The sequence below is a fragment of the Acinonyx jubatus genome, chromosome X, assembly GCF_027475565.1.
Source record: "Acinonyx jubatus isolate Ajub_Pintada_27869175 chromosome X, VMU_Ajub_asm_v1.0, whole genome shotgun sequence".
Taxonomy (NCBI): Eukaryota; Metazoa; Chordata; class Mammalia; order Carnivora; family Felidae; genus Acinonyx; species Acinonyx jubatus.
Window position 1 is genome coordinate 28,252,829 of NC_069389.1, and position 25,320 is coordinate 28,278,148.

The window sequence follows — 25,320 nt, forward strand, 5'->3', positions numbered from 1 at the left end:
ACCTAGGCAGCTTGATGCAAGAGGCTGTATCCTTTGAAAATGATCTTTTTCTCCAGGATTCATACATCTCCTATAGTCCCCATTTATCATTATTATTATTTTTTTTTTTTCTTTAAAGAGAGAGAGTGAGCAGGGTTAAGGGAAGAAAGACAGAATCCCAAGCAGGCTCAGCATGGAACCCAATATGGAGCTTGATCCCACAACTCCGGGATCATGACATGAGTCAAAATCAAGACTCAGATGCTCAACTGAATGAGCTAACCAGGTGCCTCAGTCTCCATTTATTATTAAGTATAATCCAGAATAATTCACACTGAAGAAGAGAAACATTTTCCAACTTGCACACAATGTGCTCATTTGCCCCTGCCATCTTATGTTACTACACAAAGCAAGTGCCAGTATTTTGTTTCTTCCTCCCCGTTTTGATTATGTCCTGAAAGGCACTCCAGAAGCATGAAAAAAGGGGGGGGGGGGTCTTTACAGAGCCACCTACCAGTAAGATGGTAACTCTTTTGCCACATAAAAACCTGGAAACTCTTCTCTATTTTGGCAGTCTGATCAAACTACAGGATAGGACAATTTCCTGCAATCTCTAACTTTACAATCTTTTTGTCTTAGAAGTAACTCCACGGATGGTGAGGATAGGGATAGTTTTTGTCCGCCAGTTACATATATTTGTAGTACTATTTGATGTGTCTTATTCATTAAATATGTATATTTTATCAACTCATCTCCCACCTATCTGTGATACAAACAAAAAGGAGTTTGATATAAGCAGGGATTAAATGTCCCTCAAGCTGTTCATGCATCAAGTCAACAAAAGACTAGAATACTTTAAAGTGATTATACATGGTATTAGTCCTATCACCAAAAATTTGAGGTAAACACTTGTATGAAATGAAACAATTTAGTAGTTGTAGAGCAGTCTAGTCTTTGCTACACAAACCTTTGTGAAATGGGGTTTCCATGTCAGTCAGCAGTAACAACCAAATATAGGAATAAGTGAAATACTTCACTGACATGCGGATTACAGCACTCTGTTTTAGATATGAAGTGAGATGCGTATTTAAAAAAAAACAGAGAATCTCACTGTTCTCATTTTTTAATATCTCATTTTTAATATTATTTGTATAAAAGCATAAATGTTATTGCTTTATTTTAATATATTTTGTATTTTCGTAAGTTAAAATAACTTAATTCCTCTATTTAAAAATTCAGTGATGAAGCATATATCAGCATGTCAATCTCTCTCTCTCTCTCTCTCTCTCTCTCTCTCTCTCTCTCTCGTGTACACACACACACACACACACACACACGGACACATGCACAATCACAGCATGCCATCTATCATTAGCCTACAGAGTTTTCAAACTAAAAATAGTTAACAATAGGCATTCATAGTTCTTGAATTGATTTCAAATTAACCTGCCAGCCAGTTCTAAATGAATTTCCACTCCTATAATGTGAAAATTGTCCGGTGACAAAACTTCCAGCAGGAACAAATATATTCCTTCTTGAATCTATCATTTGCAAAGTACTATGGTATATCAATTGGAAGGGATCTAAATTAGAATTTTTCCCAAAACCCACAACCAGGTTACCAAATACTAAATTCAAAAGACTACCCATTAAATTGTATACATTATATATGTGCATTTTTTAATATATCAATAAGACCTCAATAAATGTTAAAATGTAAGACGGTGAAGAGTTCATTTGGAGGTCTGTACTCTCTTGAACTCATACATTTTATACCTTTGAAGACCACTGTCTCTTTGCTTTGTTCTAGCTCACATGCATGCTGTGTATATATTAACGTATGTATGTATCTACTATATCTACCTGTAACATATATACATACATACATACATACATACATACATAGACCGAGTTATATAAACAAACCGTGGCATTTGCAGAAGGAATCTCGTACTTTAAATTCCATGTTAGCTACTGTTCATTTTAGATGATTCTTGTGGCATATTAAAGCATCATCCCCATGTAACACAGGCAGGATCATTTGCATTTTGCTGATAAGAAAATCAAGATCCAGTGAATTGAGAAATTTGCCCAAAGTTGGAACTGAGGCTTTTTAATAATGTTATATCCAACTTGAAACCCTATGCTTTGTACTATCATAATCTTTATGAGGGTTTGAGATGTTTACAAAAATTTGCTAAAGTAAGAATGGGGTAGCAATTACCAAGGTTATTAAGTGCTATCTAGGTTTAAGTGAAAAGTGTAATCAATACTGAATGTCACTGTCTACATATACCTTTGCTATTCATGACAAAAAAGTATCACCTCATTAAAAATGCTGAAACTCAGGCACACCTCCAACCTACCATATCAGAATCTGAAATTGAACACAGACCTCAAGTGGTTTCGATTTAAAGTTTGACATACACAAGTGCTATTCTCCAATGGTAGGAAGACAGTAAAGTAATGAAGATTAACCAATCTCAACATTTCATAGGGGGGAAAAAGCATGGAAATCCCTTCATGTGTTCCATTATTACTTCTACTCAAGAGATTTTATAATGATTCAGAAACTTCTATCAGCCCTGATGAGATGCATACCAGAGTTTAAGTAAAAAGGAATATCATAATAAAATCCATTTTTAAAAAAACTTCTTGCTTTTTTAAAATTGCCATTCCTTGGCTAACCACTGGTATGGAGAGTTGATTTTTGATTATATAAAACGTAGATCACATTACGGAGTAAGAAAGTCAGCAAAATCAAAGTATTGCTACTTCCTGTATAATTGTAAATCATGTTGATAGAAATATGATCACCATAAAATCCAAAGTAAGTACTCACATGCAGATGTCAGCTTGCTCACAATTACATAAGCACAGAGTCAGGTTGGTTTGGTCAAACATAGTGAAACTTAGCAACAGCTCAACATAAAAATAAATATTATTTAGACTTTGAGTTCAGCTCTAACTATTTATTCTCAGAGTTTACAAGTTGGTAATTTAAATTACAATGATACTTTAGCTTGGTTTGTTTTCTCTCTGAATTGGTCAGTTGTGGAATAAATTGTTTGATTTGGTTAGTTTTACAACAGAGTAGGCAGTGTGTCAGAATTTACTTCCCCTCAAGACTAATAAAGAATGAATTAGTATCCATCCTGTCTACAAAAACATAGTTTCTTGAACACAACTGAGCTTATCTAACACTGTAGGACTAAAATGAAATAAAAGGATATATCACATTTGGTTGTATTATAAAATGGCCTAACATAATCTAAATGAAGCTTTATTTTATAATGCACTACATAATTAAAGTATATTGGAAAGCTCTAGGTTCTTGAGGCCATGCAAAACATGTTTTCAAAACAGAATATCAAGATGTTCTTATGTTTTAAATAACTTCCAAACAGATCATGATGAATGGGGTAAATACAACGTTTTGGTCTATTCTTCTTGCCACCCTACACACAAAAAAGCATATTATTTGTACATTCTGTTATCAGATATGTGACTTTTTTCCCATGCATAAATTTAATTCATAAATAAGAGAAACTAGCTTGCCTTTTTTAAGTTTATTTATTTTGAGAGACAGAGTGTGAGCAGGGTAGTGGCTGAGAAAGAGGGAGAGAGAGAATCCCAAGCAGGCTCCACACCCAGCACAGAGCCTGACACAGGGCTCAGTCCCATGAACCGTGTGACCTTGAGCTAAGCTGAAATGAATAGTCGGACGCTTAACTACTCGAGCCACCCAGGCACCCCATTAACATTATTATAATGGAAATATTTCCCCTGGAATCCTAGAATGTGGCTTATAAATATACAACTTTTTGCTTCTTCATTATTGTTTACAACATAATGCACTTCTATAATACTAGCTTATTATACATTGTACCAGTACTTAAGCTAAATGCGCGTGGCTAATTTTAGGGCTCAGTAAAGCGAGAAATAAGAAAATAAACAATGACTAGGGGCACCTGTGTGGCTCAGTCAACTTAACATCTGACTCTCGATTCTGGCTTAGGTCATGATCCCATGGTCTTGGGACAGACCCCTGTGTCAGGCTATGTGTTGGGTGTGGAGCCTGCTTGAGATTCTCTCTCTCTCCCTCTGCCCCTTTCCTCCACTGGTGCATACTCTCCTCCTCCCTCCCTCTCTCTGTCTCTCTCAACTAAAAAAAAAAAAAAATCAATAACCAAAAACCAGTTTCTGGGAAAAAGTGGGAAAAAGCAGGCAATGAATTAGAAAGTTAATGGAAACAACTTAGTTTGAATATTCAAGAACTTAAATGGCATACATTGTGTTTATTTATCTTTCTTGTTGATAATAACTCACTAAAATTACCTTTTTTCTATTCATTAACCAAAAGATAAAAGGAGCATTTAGCAGGTAAATCAGATGTGTTCTCCATTGTCTTTTATTAGTTTTCAGTTTGTCCTCCTTATTTTTAATGTAACAAATGCTTTATGGTGAGGCCTAAGTGTGAACATAAGAGACCTGAGCAGCCACAACAGCTAAGTACTGTATGCAAGTGCAAGAATTTCAGTTTCAATGAGTACTACTTTGTATCGTAACAGTAATGCTTTCATTTTTCAACTTTTTAATGACTTTTGGGTGACTCCAACTCTTCCAGGAAAATTCTATACATCTGGCATATTCTGTAATCCATGAAGAATAGAACAAAGATTGTCAATGTCCAGAAACGTAGTCTGTGTCAACAGTGTAGAGATCAAACCCCAAAACTAAGGATACTGTTTTTTTGTAATAAAGAAAGCCACTCAGAAAGATTACAAGTCTAGTTTCTACAACTGAAACACACTGCAACATTGATTTGGCCTTGTTCTAAATCCATCCGGCAATTCCTAATGGATAGAAGAGTAAAATGTCAGATTTATGGTTTCTAAGCTTGCTAACGCCTGTGATTGCCTAAATTATACAGACTATTATTACTTCTGTAAAATATTCCACAAGCAGTTTAACTCCATAATACAAATACATATGTGTGTTTATGTACAGAAGACAAATATATAAATATACACAAAAATGTACTATTTTTATTCAATATAATCTGGAAACCAGAAAATAATGTTTTAACTATTCATTTATCAAGACAGTTGTTTCCCTCCAAATATCAAGCGTGTCAAACAGTGAAGAAAAGCAAACTATTCATATCAAGAACATTTCAAACAAATGTAATCACAAAAACCCTATGACATGTTATGTGGAGGACGAAAGCATGTGAAAGACATATTTGGTTTACTAATGAACAATGGGAAAGATGAACATTTGCGTAACATGTAACAACAGAATTTTTTCAATCATTTTATTATTCTTATACGTTATCCTTCCCTATACTTAGGCATAACTTCATGGTGTAGAAAGGCTGTTACATTTAAAAGAGGCGGCCACTCCAGAATAGAGTATGAAGGTTCGTCAAAAACTTAAAAAGAGAACTATCCTGTGTTCCAACAGGAACATTAAAAACAAAAAAAGAAATAACACTAGCAAGGAGACTAAGGAGGAAGAATATATGTGTGGTTTTGATGCACCAGTAATTTCAAGACTTTAGGCAAGTCCCTTAACCTCTTGGTCCGTCCCCCCCACCCCAACCGTATACTTATCTGTCAACAGTCCAGATAATCTTTCAAATGAATTCCAACTCTAGAATTCTCATGTGCTGTGGCCTACCCAGAAGAATTTTTTAACTGAATTAAGTGTTTATTTCCTTGATTTTATGCAATGCTGCACTTAAGAAAAACAGAAAAATAAAATACCTTATCATCAATTAGTGATTTTTATTATCTGAACTATCATAAAAATGGCTGGACTTTTAGTTAGTCCATACACACATGCCTTCCTAGAAGGCCATGATGCAAATTTTTAGCAGCACAGACCTCAGTAAAATAGGATAGGTAGCAATGTAAACCTCTAGTACTCTCTTCCCCATTCAGTCTATTCCCAGGACTTCTCATTCAGGAGACTTCCACGATTTCCTACTGGAAGACAGGGCATCACAGAATAATCCTCTCCTATCCTGTATTCCTCATTCCTTTAGGACTTATATATGAGCTTTAAAATTATCCTATGGCTCCTCACATTAAATGGATATTGGGTAAAGACTGATTTCTGGCTAATTATATGTACCAAGGAAGAAAAACTTTACAACTTAAGTAGGATTCTACATTTTCCTTTTACTACTGACAGTTTAATCATATGTTCGAGCTAGACTTTACATTTCATAGACATTTGGGTTTATTGATAGTCTCACAAGCTCAGTTATACTTCATAATATTTATAACTATAATCAAGGGAAAGTCTTTTTACACATTTATACACAAAAATATAAATGATCTCATATGCTCCCAATTGTCTAATTATTTCCCATCTGCAATGTGGTACATTATGGGGATATGGCAACAAATGTCTTTCCAGAAATTTTTGATCTAGTTTAAAAATATGAACAAATAGGTACAAATGAAAGACAAAACAGTGAGTAGTCATGATGTAATACAGTGTAATGGATAGTAAATGATATGTAAAACATAATTTTCAACAGCCACACAGAGCAAATTATGCTTGGGTTTGATGGTAACATGGGTCAAGACTCAAGTAGACCTCTATTTCTTGGAAATATTTTTTCCTTGAAACATATGGCTTCTAACTTATGTGATTAATAAAAATCCTTCAAGATGATTTCATTCTGTGCTTGACAAGAAGGGGTATAAAACATTTATATTTTAAACCAATCACAAACTACACATAAATTCTGATTTGAAATAGAAGCTGACTTTTTAACTGAGAGCGTCACATCTCTGAAGGACAAACTATATTCCTACATATTTTAGTTTCAGGTTTCAGATATCAATGTTTACAAAGTACTTTTTTTTTTGTTTCATCTGAACATGTGGCTTAGAAAGATATTTGAGAAAATGATTAAGTATGCCTTACTCAAAATTATTTACTCGCTGTTTTAATCATTAGATGGTAAACACAATGTTTTATTTACTCACAAGGGATACAGTATTAGGATACTGAGATCAAGCAGACCACTACTGATTCTTCCCATTCCTTCTTATAAACTAATTTCTTCAGCATTAACCACGTTTTATCTAGATGTTTTAGCCCATTTATAAATACATAATTGAGTAATGCATTCCTAGTAATCATTTTATGATATATGCAAAAATTCTGAGATCTTAAATGTAACTTCCTTTTGATTTTCCTATTTTCAAAAAGGCCTAACTGCTCTTAGAGTGTGATCCAGGGTTTCCTGAAGACCAAGGTGGGAAAAGGTAGCCATTTGGGAGAAACACTCACTCTAGGAAGGGGGGTGCTGTCTGCATTTAATGTAAATACAACTTTCATTCTCTTTAATTAAAATAGAAAAGAAACAGAAAAATCTTCGGCATTCCAAACATTAAAAACAAAAAACAAAGTTTCTTCTCAGTATGGCAGTTGATTGCACAAAACCACTTTGTGTGTAGAGATGGTCCTTCCACCAATTATTTTGAGCATCATGCTATTTTCATTTAGAAAGGTCACAGGAGTTCTTTGCTCGAACCAATGTTATTTTCCTAATAAGCTCACCATGCTAAGTGATCCAACAGAATCGCTCAGTATGTTAATAAGGAAAGTAAATGGCATTACTTGACAGAAGTGTTCGATGGTGGTTCATTCCAAGAGATTAATTTCTCAGTACTTGTCTAGCGCCACATATACACTAGTAAATATCAAACGTAGCATCCTTCTCATCAAGTTCTGTGGTTTGCTCTTTTGTGTTAGTATTTGGAAACAAAATGTATCACTCCATCTGTTAGTAATCGTAATGATGAAATTATATCCTACCATAACAGAAGCAAATCCAAGGTATTAGAGAGCCACGCTCTTTTCAAATGCTGCTATACGATGGTTATTTCCATATTCTATTCTGGAGTCATTATTCTTCCAAGCCTCCGGCTCTCTTTCATTGAGTTAGTGGTCAATTCATTACCTGAGGGATGCACTTTTTTTTTTCTGGTGGGCACCGAGGATGAGTACAATAGATTCACCCTCTCCTTAAAGATGCCATAGCCTCAAATGCCCTGTTCACTCCAGCGGCATTTACAGAGATTCCCAGCAAAACAAAGGGTCACACTATGGTATCTACTTATCTAGCCAGAGCGCCTTTCAGACGGGACCATTCACGCAGCAGCTATTCTCGTTCCCACCTTCCAAAAGAGTCTGAGGCAAGTTTCCATTGTTTCCTACGGTTATTAAACTGTTGGCTCGTAATGACATTATGAATATAAAACTTGCTATTGTTTCGGCACAATGTTTTATGCATGATATTTTAAGGATTGTACAAAATACAACATGAAAATTCTCAAGTGAAAACTAATAGCATTATGGCTCATTACATTCTATATTGTCGTCGTCTGAACTGTGAGTAACTATGCTGCCATCCTGTCAACTCACTCTAAAAGATCTGCTGTAATGTTTTACACAATACCATTTATTTCACAGAGAGAACGACATCAAAGTGTTCCAGCTTGGAAGCATATTGTAAATGTTTAAATATGTTATCACACAGCCACCTGAGAACTACCTGTACCAAAAACTTAATCCTCAACACCACAAGTTCTGCTATTAGTAATAGCTGTAATCAAACAAAACAACAACAACAACAACAACACACTGAGCATTTTGATACCATCTACCCACATTATTATTACCTTCCTTAATTTTCTTAGAGGCAGGATTTCAAAGATTCTCCAAAGAAATTGGGAGAAGATGATAGAAACCTTTATCTAAAAATCCTTACGTTTTTACAGTGAAAGGACTCACAAATAAATGAGAGCAGGCGGCCCCAGAGAGGACTTGGTCCACTTTAGCCTGGGGTGTCCTTAAAGCCATTATATAATCCTATCATACAATATTCCAAAGCCCTTTGCTGCCATCATTTTATCACCTTTACACCATCCCTCCCACCGAAGCTTTGTTCGTAACTGAAGGATCATCTGCCACTGATGGCTTGTTCTGAATTTAATTCTATTATGCAGTACATATTCAACTAAGACCCATGCTGGGGCAGGACTCTCTTGACTTTTCCAAGTGCTTATTAAATAGCCAAGATGTTGGATAAGGAACAAGTGGCAAATTAACAAACACGTATGAGGCTTTGACTAGCAGCCAGAATAATACCAGGTTGAATTGATTATCATATTAAATATATGCAAAAGGAGAAAATAAAGTACCTGCTATTATATGGACAAGTCTTATTTAAATATACATGTTTGAAGATAAGCAGTTTCAAAGGAATTATTGTACACTCATGAGCATGTGGTACTACACTGAGCATGTTTTAAAACTGTGCTTAAAACAACATGATTTGTGTTGGTAAATATTTTTTTAAGTACACTTTATTTTCTACAGTTGTTTTACGTTCACAGAAAAACTGAGAAGAACATAGAGATTTTCCATATACTGCTTCTCCCCACATATTCACAGCCTACCCACCTAGCAACATCCCATACTAGAGGTGTACATCTGTTGCAGTGGATAAACCTACATGGTTACATGATCATCCACAGTCCACAGTTTACATTAGGGTTCATTCCTGGGGTTGTACAGTCTATGGATTTTTACAAGAGTATAATGAGATATATCCATCACTGCAATATCATAGATTAGTTTCACTGCCCTAAAAATCCTCTGCGCTCCACATATTCATCCCTCCCTTCAAACCGTGGCAACCAGTGATTCTTTATGGTTTGCACAGTTTTGCCTTGTTCAGAATGTCATATTGTTGGAACCATACACTATATAGCTTTTTCAGATTGGCTTCTTTCTCTTAGGAATATGCATTTAAGGTTCCTTCACGTCTTTTTATGGCCTAAAAGCTCATTTCTTTTTAGTGATGAGCAATATTCCCATGGTGTGGATGGACCACAGTTTACTGATCTATTAACCTACCAAAGGACAACACGGCTGCCTAAAGTTTTGGCGATTGTGAACAAAGCTGCTATAAACATTTGTGGGCGGTTTATCCTGAGGACAAGTGTTCAACTTATTTGGATAAACATCATGGAGCACAACTGCTGGCTGGAATGGTAAGATTTTTTTTTTAAATGAGTATGCTTTGTTTATTAAGAAACCAGCCAACTATCTTCCAAAGTAGCTGCACTGTTTTTTATGCCCACCGGTAAGGAAGAATTCCTACTGTTCCACATCCTTACCCGTACCTGATGTTATTACTTTGGGTTTGGCCATATTCTTATTAAAGGTTGTATTTAGCAAATAATTTTTTGAAAACATTCATTTAATCCAGGTTTACCTGTATTAACTCAAAGTCCTGCAAAATTGTTAAATACTTTTAAATTTGGATACTAAACTTTTTGATAGAGAAGACAAAGACGAAACAGAAACCTTTATTGTTAATTTTAGTATGTCAGAACAATATGCATACACTGCCCCCTAAAACATAATGAACTGGTTTATCTCTTATGAATGTATTAGTAGTATATTTCTGTGGGTTTTAATTTTAATTTTGTGAAGTTAATGAATACCAGTTGATTAAATAGAAACCAGTGAAACTCCCTAATTGAGATGGCATGACGATTTATGCCTTAACTCATATTACCTGTTTAAAATATAGAGCACTGATAGAGAAAATATAAAAACGGGAAAAAAAACCCACATAGTAACACCGTAGGGCTTAGACACAAGCTTGGCACTGCCATGGATCAGATGCCGAAGCTGCCATCCTAAAAGGTGCTTTTCCCCCAACTGACAGTATGCCTGCATTTAGGCTCCTTCACTAAGAGTCCACATTCAAGAGAAGAACCAGAATTAAGATCACTGCTTGAAGTCACAGGTTAAAGTACAGGTCTAGCCAGTAATCATTCTTGAAAGGACAAATTACTGAAAAATGTTGCTGACCTGCTGCCTGAGGTCCTATCTTTATAGGAAACTATTAAACTAGACGTAGAGGAAGAAAAAAAAAAAAAAGACACACCACAATGCCAGAAAGAAACCCAAATAATCTGACTTGAGCACTGAATCCTCAAGAACTTTAATTATGATCACAAAGCAGACATCCCAATGTGCACAGTACAGTATCAACATCTGGACTGCTGTTTCAGGGAATACATGAGGACACCAGTAAAGTTAGGGAGGAATAAAGGGAGGAATAAAAAGGGGAAAAGAAGCAATTAAAACAATGGCAAAAAAAAAAAAGCCCATCTCTTAACTTGAAAGCCTCCAGAAAACTGAGACCAAATGGAAGCCTAGAAGAGGCAGAAATTCATACCAGCACCAGCACCATGAGTGAGCCATGGATTCAGGGGAGATAACTATCCTGGCAGAGTGTCTGCAAAACAATTTAAAAAGATAGGTTGACAATTTTCAGTAGTAAAATTAAAAGAGAAAATCAAAAGAAAAGTAATCTAGAGTTATAAAATAAAAGCAGGGGTGAAAGGGCACTACATAATTTGCTATCTGTGAGAAAAAAACTGACTCTGATATTGGAAATGACAAATGGAGTAAATGAATCCATTTTAAAACAACTAAACATCATAGAATAGCTAGATTGCACAGAAGATAAAATTAGTGAATGAGAAGTATAATAATAAAGAACTCCTCGAGAACACAACCCAGGGAAGCAAATTAATTTAAAAACAGAGGATTCAGGGGTGCTCGGATAGTTCAGTCAGTACAGCGCCTTTCTCTTGATTTCTGCTCAGGTCATGATCTTGCAGTTCCTGAGATAGAGCCCCAGGCTGGGCTCTGTGTGACAGGACAGAGCCTGTTTTGGATTCTCTCTTCCCCTCTCTCTCTGCTCCTCCCCCCCTCTGTAAATAAATACACAAACTTTAAAAAAAAAGGAAATTTAAAGGACATGGAAGATAGACATTAATATCCAACACTAAGAACTCCTAAAGAAGGGACTCGTGTGGAACTACAGAAAAGCAAGATTTAAAAATAATGCCTGGTAATTTTACATAACTGAAGACAGACAGGAATACTCAGTTCTAAGTGCAAATATGAATACCGAGGAGGAAAAAGATAAATTTACACCCAGATATATTGTAGCAAAACTACAGAACACCATGCTAAAGAAACGCAGCTGACGACTTACATTAGTAAAAAGCAGGTATTATATCTTAAGGAAATGACTATCAGACTGCAGAAGATATAATCACCTGTGACTTTGTGGATGAAAATGAGAACAGAAAATAGTAAGCTCAAAAGAGTACCAAGAAAAAATGTGCTGACCTACAATTTGCACCACAACTATTATTCACAACATTTTCAAAGACTAAGAAAATTATTACCTGCACATATTCTTTGAAGGAATTTCTGAAAGATATATTTCAGCAAGATGGATGCAAAGTGAACCCACAGCTTTAATGCATTTTTATTAATGTTAAGAGCAAGCAATGTCATAAGGCAAAATCACAATTAAAAAAACAAATTTAAGGGGCCTTGGGTGGCTGAGTTGGTTGAACATCAGACTTCAGCTTAGAAGTCATGATCTTGCAGTTCATGAGTTTGAGCCCTGCTTTGGGCTCACTGCTGTCAGTCTGTTAGTGCAGACCCCACTTTGGAACCCCGGTCCACCTATCTCTCTGCCCCTCTCATGTTTACGCTGTCTCTCAAAAAATAAATAAACCATTGAAACAAAGGTAACATACCACTTTTCTCAAATTAACTTAATACAATCCCAGGAAATATATCAACACTTTTTTAAATGGGGCTTTTATGTACTTTGCCTGTAATTCACATGCACTCAGATGACTAAAGTTATCTAAGAAAACTGTGAAAAACAAGGTAGGGTAGTCTGCCTTACCCCATGTCAAGGCTAGTTACACATCTACAGTGATAGAGGTGTCCACTGTTGACACAGGAAATGGTGAATGAAGAAAATAACAGAAAAAGATACCCAGGATATATTAAGCTTGATCTACAATACAGATAGTACTACAGATATGTAAATAGGGAAAAGAAGACCTTTTAAAATTATGTTAGGACAACTTTTTTCAATTAAAAAAAAAAACAACTATGGACAAAAAGTAATTAAGAGTGGAGCAACTGGGTGGCCCAGTCAAAAGTCCAACTTGGGCGCAGGTCATGATCTCATGGTTTGTGAGTTCCAGCCCTGCATCAGGCTCTGTGCTGACAGCTCAGAGCTTAGAGCATGCTTCAGATTCAGTGTCTCCCTCTCTCTCTCTGTCCCTCCTCTGCTCTCTCTCTCTTTCAAAAATAAACATTAAAAATATAAAAATAAAAATAAATTTAAAAAAATAAGAGGGATTTCCACATTAAGATATCTAAAAGTGGAAGAGTACAACTTTAATCTTTTAAAAGAATACATAGAAGGAAATAACTACAGTTGAAACATTGGCAGAAAACAAAAACAGATTAATTCAAAGAAGAGCAAATACAAGGGCCGATGAATACAAAAGATCTAGTATCTTGTTTTCTACAGATCTTTTTAATTTTGCTTTTTGAGAGAGATAGAGACACAGAAACAGAGACAGAGACAGAGTGCAAGTGAGGGAGGGGCAGAAAGAGAGAGGGAGACACAGAATCCGAAACAGGTTCCAGGCCCTGAGCTGTCAGCACAGAGCCCGATGCGGGGCTTGAACCCACCAACTGTGAGATCATGACCTGAACTGAAATCAGAGGCATAACCGACTGAGCCACCCAGGTGCCCTTATGGATTTATTGTTTTCCTTTGTTCCTAATTAGATTTTAATTTATATATCTTCTTTAGCCCTTTAAGCAAATGGTTAGACTTCAGGGCACCATGCATAGTACTATTAATCTGTAGTACTAATCAGACATTTATAAAGAGATGAATATAGGGGCGCCTGGGTGGCTCAGTCAGTTAAGCGTCTGACTTCAGCTCAGGTCAGGATCTCACGGTCCATGCGTTTGAGCCCCGCGTCGGGCTCTGTGCTGACAGCCCAGAGCCTGGAGCCTGTTTCAGATTCTGTGTCTCCCTCTCTCTCTGCCCCTCCCCTGTTCATGCTCTGTCTCTCTCTGTCTCAAAAATAAATAAACGTTAAAAAAATTTAAAAAAAAAAATAAAGAGATGAATATAGTCCCATGTTCACGTGGCCCTGGGGCCAGACTCTGGGTCTCCTTGCAGCATCCGGGGCAGCTTCAGGGGAGAGCACTGACTGCAGGAGCAAGAGTCCTGGCAGGACAGGCATCTACAAAGTTTCTTCTCCTCTATCAGTTTTAGTTCAAAGTAGTGCAGCCAAAAATGTAATGAAAGGAGGCGTTATGCTTCCAGAAAAATCTCAAGAAAAAGTACTAAGCAAGAGTAGTAGCTTGTGGACAGGCTCTACAGGAAAGGGTGGAGAGATTCAACCATCTAGTGTGAAAGCCGGAGATCAAGTTCCTCTCCCAGACTATGGAGGCACCAAACTAGTTCTAGATGACAAGGATTATTTCCTATTTAGAGATGGTGACATTCTCAGAAAGTATGCGGACTGAAATACATTATTACTGATATGGCATCGGGTGAAGCTGCCCATTCCAGTGAAACTCTGGAATCATTCATCATGTAAATAATTTCCATGTCTTTTTTTTATGATAAGCTAATGGTATCCAAACGAATGATATCCAATGTCTCTAAAATTGAGCTTTAGCATACTGATATAATCATCACCAAAGAAAAACGTATACATGAAAAAAAGATGAATATGAAACCAAGTGATAGAGTATCAGCACAGTAGTAATAATAGTAACATGATCTTATAAGAAGTTGTTGACAAAGTTAAATTTAATTTACACTCCCAAAGTACTAAGAATGGTATCAATATGTACCTCTGGTAAACAGGGATTTCTAAGAAATGGAAACTGACTTATCAAGTACTTACAACTTAAAACTATAGTAAAGTCCTAATTTTCTTTCATTTGACAACTTGGACAAACATTTGAGATGAAAAGTGTATAAAGAAAATTTGATCCTGAAAATGTTCTCTCAAGTCTAATCTACCAAGTGAAAAACTTATACTAAAATATATTCGACTGTCTTCTACACAAGTACCTTGCCTCTAATGAGTCAAAGAACATCAGTATTTAGCAAATTTTTGAAGAAACCATGAACATTTTACAGTCCTTGGCTTGCATATATATAAATGTTGAACAAATTGCCAAACATACAGGTTTCCCTCCCCCAACCCCCCGGTAGAAATATACCATTCAGTCCATGGATAAGGTCCCACCCCTGACAGAGAAGTCTAAAAACAAGAATTACCAGAAGTTTGACAGGAAGTGAGGCTTATGCCTTTTAAGGGGCAGATGATGTATGTGATGCTAGAGTAACAGTCGCCTCAGGACAGCAGGTCATGAGTTAGGAAGGATGGCATTTTAAGACCTGCAGGGTAACTGGTAGTTCATGAGCAAATTAATCCAGTTCGTTGTTATTTCCTTATTTACGTATTTTTCAATTTTTACTGCCTATGGTAAAGATGTACTTAAAAATTTTGAGCAGGACATAATTGTGATCACACACAATATTAAGGGACAAGGTAGGTCCTTGTTACTCTATCGTTAGAGTGTTCAACCCTCAAACAGTAAAATATACCTAAGAACAGGGGCACCTGGGTGGCTCAGTCAGTTAAGTATCCAACTTCGGCTTTGGTCATGATCTCAGGGTTCGTGGTTCGAGTGCTGCGTTGGGCTGTGTGTTGGCAGTGCAGAACCTGGAGCCTGATTCACATTCTGTGTTTGTCTCTCTCTGCCCCCCCCCCCCCAGTCGTATGTGCACATGCTCTCTCTCAAAAATACATAAATAAACATAAAAATATTTTAAAAAATAAAATATACCAAAGAACAAAGTAAAATCAATGGAATCATATTCAAAGGTGAGGGTTCTATTCTGTGCTTCCAGGTAGAGTATTTCCCTTCATTTTGAATGTTGAACATACACATTTTAGTAAAGATAAAGAAAATTTATTTATGTATCAGTTAAAGAACATCCGCAAAGTAATCAATTTTCAAATAAACTGGCACTAAAAGAAAGAAGGAGCAAACTATATATTTTTTATGGTCAGAGGTTGTAAGACAGGCAGCACACTGGCAGTATGGGTTTGGTTTTCTAGTACAGAAAACTAACGTTACTTTGAAAAAATATATAATGCACCCTATTAAAACTTATGCATACATTATGTAAACACAGGAGCTTGTGGTCACAGACAACTAGAAAAGTAAGAAGGGCAACCATGAAATACCAACAAATTATGCAGAAAATAGAAGGGAAATGATGCTTGGTAAGGACAACACATTCTCAGTGTGACAACCACGATGGTATACCCAGTTCAGACTGTCTACTCATTTCATATATCAGTGGCCTCTGAGGCTTAGGAAGCCTATAGGCTCGGCCTAGAGATTTTCTATTTTCCCCAGAGAATCTATCTTACACTGGGCAAGTCTACTTATATACCTACTGTTTTTCTGATTCTTGCCTAGATACTTACTGTCACAGGTACAGATGAATTCAATCCACCTTGGGGCTCACACTGGGAACCTGGAAGGATTTGTAAGCATTTGTTTCAAAAGACACCATTATAGAAAAATAAATTATAATACTCACCAGGGGCCAGCAAACTACTACTTTTTATTCTTTGCTATAACAGAAAATAAAACCAACACGTGTTGTTTCATAACCCACTTATGAATTTATCTCCATACAGCTTCTGAGAATTTAAGTTAATTATTCTTACTTCTTCATTTTGCATTTTAGTTGAAATCCCAGGGCCCTTCAGCAAAAGAGGATCAAATAAGTGATCGTTAATTTAAAGAAAAATTCCACATCAACACAGCTACGCTAAATTCTAATATCTCATTTGAAGCCTCAGTTTTGCCAAATGTAAATTCATGACATAAAATAACTTAAAATACCAACATAGGTCCAAAACAACAACTAAATCTCTCAATGTTTATATCAAACATTCTAGGATATCTAATGAAAACTCTTTTAAAGTCCTAAGATTCCATATTGATGGAATTCTTACTTAAAACTCCTGAACTTACTATAAGCCTAACCAGCAAAATCGCTTTTAGTTAACATATAATAAAACTAAAAAATGGTATTGACAAGTCTTTGCAGTAGCAAATACTAGTGCTTTATAAGCAACTGAATTAGCCACTTTTTTTCCCATAGATAGAAATACCCTTGACATTATAGGTTTTTCCTTGAGAGCATTTTTCCTTGAGAAGAAACAGCACAAGAAGAAGGAATAAGAAGAAACAAGTTGTCAAGCACAAAAAGTGTCCTGCTACAGAGAACATGTGCCAGGCTAATTTCATGAAAAGATTTTTTTCTTTTTATTTTTTTACTGAACTATAGTCCATGCACAATGTTACATTAGTTGCAAGTATACAGCATAGTAGCTCAACAACTATACTTTATACTGTGCTCTCCTCAAGTGGAGCTCCCATCTGTCACCATGCAACGCTATGACAATACTATTGACTATATTTCTTATGTTGTGCCTTTTATTCCCATGATTTACTCATTCCATAACTGGAAACCTGTACTTCTCACTTCCCTATACCCGTTTTGCCCACCCCAATCTCCAACACCTCCCCTCTAGCAACCATCAGTTTGTTCTCCGTATTTATGGGTTTGTTTTCTGCTTTTTTAAAAAAATGTTTATTTATTTATTTTGAGAAATAATAGAGCATACAACCACACGAGAGCAGGGGAAGGACCAAGAGAGAACGCTAAGGTGGCTCCAAGCTATCCCGCGGAGGCTGACGTGGGGCTTGATCCCACGAACCGGGATATCATGAACTGAGCTGAAATCAAGAGTCCAACATTTCCCAGATGCCGGTTTCTGTGTCTTGTTCATTTATTTATTTTAGATTCCAAATATAAGTGAAATCATATGGTATTTGTCTTTCTCTTATTTGACTTAGCATCATATCCTTTCGCTCCATCCATGTTGTCGTCACAAATGGCAAGATCTCATCCTTTTTTACAGCTGAGCTGTCAGTTTTGATTCAGGTGAGTTCATGGTTAGAAATTATATGGGGCTGATATAATAGAGTGTGTATGTGTTTAGTGGTGGACTTTATTTTAATACCTTTATAAATGACTTTAGTTTATACAATCATCAAGGGTGTGATAGGGGTCTTTAATTGTTTGGTTATACTTTACTGCATTTTATGAGTGGAATTACATGGTTTACTGGTATTTGCAAACTTGGAGGTTCGCAAAGGTCTGAAAACATATACCTTGGGACTGCTGAGAGTTTGTTTTTCATACATGTATAAATGAGCTGCCTCCGAATGATTTTCTTTGTTAGAGTTTTATAATTATCACCAAAATGGATAGGAGCTACAGGTTATTTAAGGGATTATGCTTTTTCTATCATGCCCTGTTCAACATTGTATTTGGTGTGTATCTCTAGGGTGATAATGCTTATGTTTTTATCTTTTGCTTTTTTAATTCATGTTTTCTGGTTTTTGTTTTTTTCAGACATCATTAGCAGGTGTTCAGAGAAAAAAAAAGATTATTGTACAAGGTTTTCAAATAGCGAGCAACAGTCAATGGTCTTTTTTTTTTTTTTAAGCCCAACCTGGCCTTTGAGGGACAAAGTGGTAGATCTGAGCAAATTAAGGCTCAGAGCTTATCCTTCAGCAAGACAACACGTTACAAAATTGAGAAAGAATGACAACACCACACCACTCTACCAACAGACACAAGCAGAGGAGAATCACCAGGGCTGAGGAGAGGAAGTGCACACTGTATCCAAATTTTCTGCCCAACCTCATCTGAATTGCCCCAGTGGGTCCTCCTGCTTGGAAGCAATTACAATCAACTCCCTCCCAACAGAGGGAGAGTGCACAGACTCCGACACAGTGGTGAGGTTTAAAAAACAAAGCCTGAGCTTAGACACCCGGGAAGAAAGTGAACATCAGCAGAAGGCTGCTTGTACTCAACTAGAAAAATTTCTAACACATTCCAAGAGTATCTAATAATACGGTCGATAAGTGGTCTTCAGAAAAAGAGTAAATACAAGCAAAAAGTAAGGGAAAGATATATAAACAACAGTAATTCCAATGGGAGCAGCTGAATAAACTATTAGCTTGAACAGAAAGGATCAATATGACACCACTGCATGCTCTTACTACATATATTAGAGCCACAAAAAATGCATGAATGGAATCTTGGCTGCATTTATTTTTTAACCAAAAAAAAAAAAAAAACTTGTCGAATTTTTAACCCCTGGACTTAAAAAGCAAAGGACTTTTGCCACCCAAGTGGAGATTTATTTATTACTTTAATATTCCAAAGCATCTTAACAAGGTGTCACTTGTGACAATATTTCAATAATCTACTCTATTCTTAACAATCTAAAAAAGAAACCATAGCAATCACTGTCAGTGAACATTTACTAAATATGAAGTAAATATATAACATTATAGTGAAGGCACTACCAATATTGTTAAGTTATAATTCTAACATTTTCATAGGGTAAAGATATTTGTTTCCTTGTTAATACCAGAAGTACCAAGGCCTTTTCAGAAAACGTAACCTTACTTTATTGCTATTTATTACTATTGCTTATTCAATATTTTACACACAAACACTATTGAAGGTTTAAAGAAGTAAGGATTCCTATTTTTGCCTAACACTGAAAAAAAAAAAAAACCCTCATGAAATACTGTGAGTAATCACCCATCTCTTTCTCTCTCTTTCTCCTATACCTCTCTTTCATAAAGATGAAATAAGTCATCAACTTATTATTGGGAGTGTTCCAAGGTAGAATTTTTTCAAGAGTCAAGATTGAAACTATACACACTGTGGGGGAGATGACTGCAATTATTGCCCTATATTAGGATCTCCACTTAGGATAATAGCATTAAAGTGAGAAGCAACACAAGGAAATGATGCAAAATATAATTAGATGTGGAGCCATACATGATTTAGGTATTTGTCTCCACAGTGGTCTAGGGAAAAAGTGAGACCATAATGTGTCAAAAATCATGTCTATGAGTAAAGACAAAAGGAAGAATAGCAAGTGTATACAGTAAAAGATAATCAAAACAATTAGAAGTGATCTTTTTATGACACCATTTAAGGGTTTATCACAGATACTTTCACCAAATTAATTAGCACTAAAGCAAAATACAGTGTTGAGAACAACTCAGATTTATCTTAAGTGGGAATGTGGGGGTAGTAATTAAAGTTGGTTTGAATTCTAAAGGGGTTAGGCTATGAGTGAGTGTAAAAGTTGGAATTCCTATAAAAGGTAGACAGTGGACTTTAGGAATGCACAAACAAGCAAGGAGAGAGATTGGTGACAAGTTTTGGATACTTGCAGTTTTAGTTCCTTTGAGTATGCCCTTGGAAAATGGACAAATCCAGAAATAATTAAAGACCCATGGACTTTAATCATGATCAGAGTAAAAATTGCCCTGTTCACCAGTGTATCCCTAAACACAAAGCAAGGTATCTGACACTTTCTAAACATTTCTTTAATGATTGCACATTTCTAATCTCCTACCTTTAAGCATTATCCAGAGATGGTAATAAGTAGTAAAAGCAACTGATTGCAATCATCCATTCAATACAGGCTTAACACACACCAGAGTTCTGAGCAACAATGAAACACCAAACAGTGACCCCATTCTGACATGTTTTCAACTTGTCTAAATTAAAGTTCAAATACGATACTTCTAACCTCGGTCAGAATCTCAGAATGATGCATTTTATAAATAGCAGTAGAAAATTTTTAACAAGAAGCATTTATCATGCAAGAAAAAGGACAACACTGCTTCAAGAATAATAATCAGTCATTGGCACATTCTTAATGAGAGGATTTATATCCCATTGTTTCCAGTTTAAATGTCAATGTGCATACATATAAACATTTGGAAAAACAGGTTTCAGTAGATCATGTTATGTAAAGGTCATACAGACCTTGCAAATACTACCACATCTCTAACTAATCTTATCCATTTCTTGAGTTCAAATATCAAATTATATCCCTTCCACAACACCGAAATTTCAACTTCTGATAGTGGATCTGAAAAGTTTCACATTCCTCTATTTTTGAGAGCCTGTATAAAGCCATATGCAATTAGCATATATTATACTGCGGTATGCTCTGTCAACATCAGCTCTCTGATCAACGACACACCCTCACTGTTGAATCATCAAAACGCTACAGCAGTATTTTACAACTTCAGTTATGCATAATGTGAAGTAATATGCCTGCCTGCCCTCTGTAAATATGAGAGGCAATTTGTTTAGCTCCACGTTTTATTTTGCTTTCAGGATTACACTACTCACTAACTCCAACAAAAGCAATATAATAAGAAATATTGCCTCATAATACCACAGCTCTGTCCATCAATAGCAAAAATTCTCAATCTTAACACCAGTGCCAGAAGATGAATCTCATTATGCTAATTCAGTGATTGTATATGGATTCACATATTCAAGCATATATGAGAGAATACAAAACAAGCACAAATTAGATAGGCAGTGCGATTACTGAAGTTTTTTTTTTCAATGATGTTCAAGAATGTGTGAGAAATCATCCGAAGTAATCTCACCATTAATGAAAGCAATGGAAGCTCAGAATGTATATATATGATGAGCTCAAGGTCGCATAGGTAGTCGGTACATCCTAGAGAATTCTCTGCTCTTGTTTAAGTATTTTTACCATTGTACTTTATATTTATACTGACATTAACTACCAACAATTCAGCACTAAGTGTAACTTGACAACTTCAAAAGGATTTCGTTCAAAGTATTTTGAAAGCTTGTCTTGAGTGGTAACAGATGAGTTGGGATCCAAGGTGGCCTAAGGGATCAGGGAGTCTGAACTAGATTATATTCATGTGAGATGTATGCTGGAGACTTATGAACAAAAGGAGAGGTGAGAAAAATAGATTTTTGTCAATGTTAATTTGCTGTTAATTTACAGGACAAGGTGGAGAAAACCTCATCTACAGTGAAGTGAAAATTAGAGAACTGGATGTATAGATTCAAGACGTAAGAGACAGTTTTGTGATTTGAGGTGTTCAAAATAAATGACCCGTCAATAACTGTACAAACACTGAAATTTACCTTTACAATAATTTTTAGGAGTAATCATCACAACCGAGGGCTCACTTAGTACAAATGGTTTCCAACACTAATAGAATCTGCCGTAACTAAAGGGCCCATCACTGAGGTTCCAGATTGTCATGTGTTCTATCAGTACATCTATCCAGGATGATGAGAGGGCTTTGGAACTGTGTCCGAACTTTTATTACAAGGATTCTAAGACTGTTGCCTTAATAACAAAGAAACCAGCATTTCTGGGCAGCATGCTGGACCCTGCCATGGGAAATGAATTCATTACATGAACCCAGGTGACTGATTTTACATAGCCTTGACTCAGCACAGGTCTGTGCTCTCTTACACAATGGAATTGGAGACGAGCATTTGGTTTGTTTTTATTTTCAATGCAAAAGGCAGTGTCCCATCCTATCCTGAATATAAAATTGATGCTATATGGAGCTGTTTTGAGTATTGTGGTGTGAATGAAGCCTTGTAAATGCTGTTTTTATATGCCTTCAAAAATAGACATTTATTATTCTTTCAAGTATAATTGATACACAGTATTATATTAGTGCTAGGTGTACAACATAGTGACTGGAAATATGTATACCTTGCAAAATTGTTACACACAGTAAGTCTAGTTACCATCTGTCACCTTCTAAATTTGTTATAATATTACGGTATATATCATTGACTATATTCCCTGTGCTGTACATTACATCCCCATGACATTTCTTTTACAGCTGGAAGTTCTTATTTGTTAATCACCTTCACCCACTGCCCCCTGTCCCTGTCCATACTAATGCCCCTTCCATTCTGGTAATCACTCTGGCAATCTGTTCTCTGTATCCGTGGGTATGGCATTTGTTTTATTTTGCATGTCAGTTTGTTTTGTAAATTCCACATACAACTGTAATCATGTACTATTTGTCTTTCTCTTATTTCACTTACTGTAATATCCTCAATGCCCATCCCCATTGCCACAAGTGGCAAAATTTTCTTTTTCCTGGTTAAGTAATATTCTGTTGTGTGTGCGTGCATGCACACATGAACCTGCACCGTCCCCCTCCCCCCGGCCAAACTACATCTTTATCCATTCATTCACTCATGGATACTTAGGAAGTTTCCTTCTTTTGGCTACTGTGAATAATGCTGCAATAAACATGGTTGTGCACCTATCTCTTTGAGATACTCATTACATTTCTTTTAGATACATGCTTAAAGGTACCCTTGGAATACATGGTACCTCTATTTTTAATTTTTTGAGGCACTGCCATGTTTTCTACAGTGTCTGCACCAAGTTGAATTCCACTAACATTGCATGAGGGTTCCCTGTCCTCATTATCCTTGCCAACACTTGTCTCATGTTTTGGATAACAGGAATTCTGACAGGTATAAAGACATAGTTCACTGTGGTTTGAATGTGCATTTCCACAATGATTACTAATGTTGAACGTCTTTTCATGTACTTATGGGTCATTTGTAAGACTTCTTTGGAAAAATGTCTATTCAGATACTTTGCTCGGTTGTAATCAGATTGTTTTTTGTTATTGTTATGGAGTTGTATGGGTATTTACCCCTTTTCTGGGTATTAATCCCTTGTTTACTTGATCTACTTAATTATGCAGAAACTTTCAGTTTAACGTAATCTCACTTATTTTTGTTTTTGTTTCCCTTCCTTTTGGACTCAAATTCAAAAAAAAAACATCAGTAAGACCACCGTCAAGGAGCTTGGCACCTATGTTTTTTCTAGTAGTTTTACAGTTTCGGATATTACATTTAAGCTATAGTCCATTTGGGTTGATTTCTGTGTACACTGTAAAGTAACGGTCCACTTATCCCAACGTCATTTATTGAGGAGACTCTCCTTTGCCCATTGTCTAGTCTTGCTTTCTCTGTTATAAATCAATTGTGTAGGTTTATTTCTAGACTATTCTGTTCCACTGATCTACAGGTCTTTTTTTAAGCTAATACCCAATGTTTTCATCACCATACCTTTAGTCTTTCTCAAGATTGTTTTGGCTATTCAGGGTCTTTTGAGGTTCCGTACTATTTTTAAGATTATTTGTCACAGTTCTGTGAAAAATGTTGTTATTTTGATAGGGATTGCATTGAACCTATAGATTGTTTTGAATAGTATGGACATTTTGAGAATATAATGTAATCCATGTAATCCATGAGGATGAAGTATCTTTCAGTTGGTGTCATCTTCCACTTCTTTCAGCATTATTTTATAGTTTTCAGAGCACAGGTATTTCACTTCCTTGGTTAAATTTATTCCTAATGATGTTATTCTTTTGATAAAACTGTAAATGGGATTGTTTTATTCATTTCTCTGATAGTTTGTTATTACTGTATAGAAACACAAGGGATTTGCAAATATTAATTTTTTTATCCAGAAACTTTAATGAATTCATTTATTAGTTCTAACAGTTTCTTGGTGGAAACTTTAGGGTTTTCTATATAGTACCATGTCATCTGCTAGTAGTGACAGTTGTACTTCTTCCTCTCCAATTTGGATGTTTTTTTTTGTTTTTTGTTTTTTGTTTTTTTTTTTTTTTTTTGCCTAAGTGCTATGGCTAGAACATCCAATATCTTGTCGAATAAAAATGGGGACAGTGGGCATTCTTGCTTTGTTCCTGGCTGGTAACATGGGGGGCATCTCCCTACTAGTACCCTGTAGTTACCCCACTATCTCTATGCAGGAGAGGGCAGCCTCAGCCCACAGGAACAAAGAAGCCTTTTACTGTGATGAAATCCCTTGTGCTGGTTTTAGGTGGGCACCCAAGAGTTTTCTGGAGTAGGGGATGTCTCAGGCCTGCAGTAACAATGGCATCCCGGATCAGGCTATGTGTTGTAGCATGTTTCCTTTAACTGGTGCCACCACCTGGGTCCATACCTCTCAGCAGAGGAGGGTAGTCGTAGGCCCAGGGAAGGAAGAAGCACTTTCCCCGGCTGCTTATTTTTCACATGTCTCCTGTTCAATATGCTTTACTAGTTATACCTGGCTCATCTGGCATTGTCAGAAGAACTCCGATTCAATCCATGAAAGGAATGAGTGCACCTGGGCCACCCTCTGTTATTAGTTTGGGTATGGGATATGCCAGCTCTGGGTCACCTTCTTTTGTTAGATGAAGGTACCTAAGAGAACTTGCTACTGTTCATTTCCCTCCAGTCCTGGGATCTCAAATTACTTTGCTTTCTTTCTGACCACTTTTCATAGATCTCTTTTGATTCCTTCTTGATGTGGCTCTATGGTTTGCTATTGTATTTAGCTGGGAAAAGCGGGGACA

The 25,320-nt window shown here is 36.2% G+C and overlaps 1 protein-coding gene and 1 pseudogene across 1 annotated transcript in view; one reads left to right on the top strand and one right to left on the bottom strand.

Annotated features, from left to right (window-relative positions):
* The window catches only part of DMD (dystrophin), a 2,092,562-nt gene that overhangs the window by 2,008,245 nt on the left and 58,997 nt on the right, over positions 1 to 25,320 (bottom strand). The window lies entirely within an intron of this gene.
* Positions 14,048 to 14,461, top strand: LOC106966599 (10 kDa heat shock protein, mitochondrial-like; annotated as a pseudogene).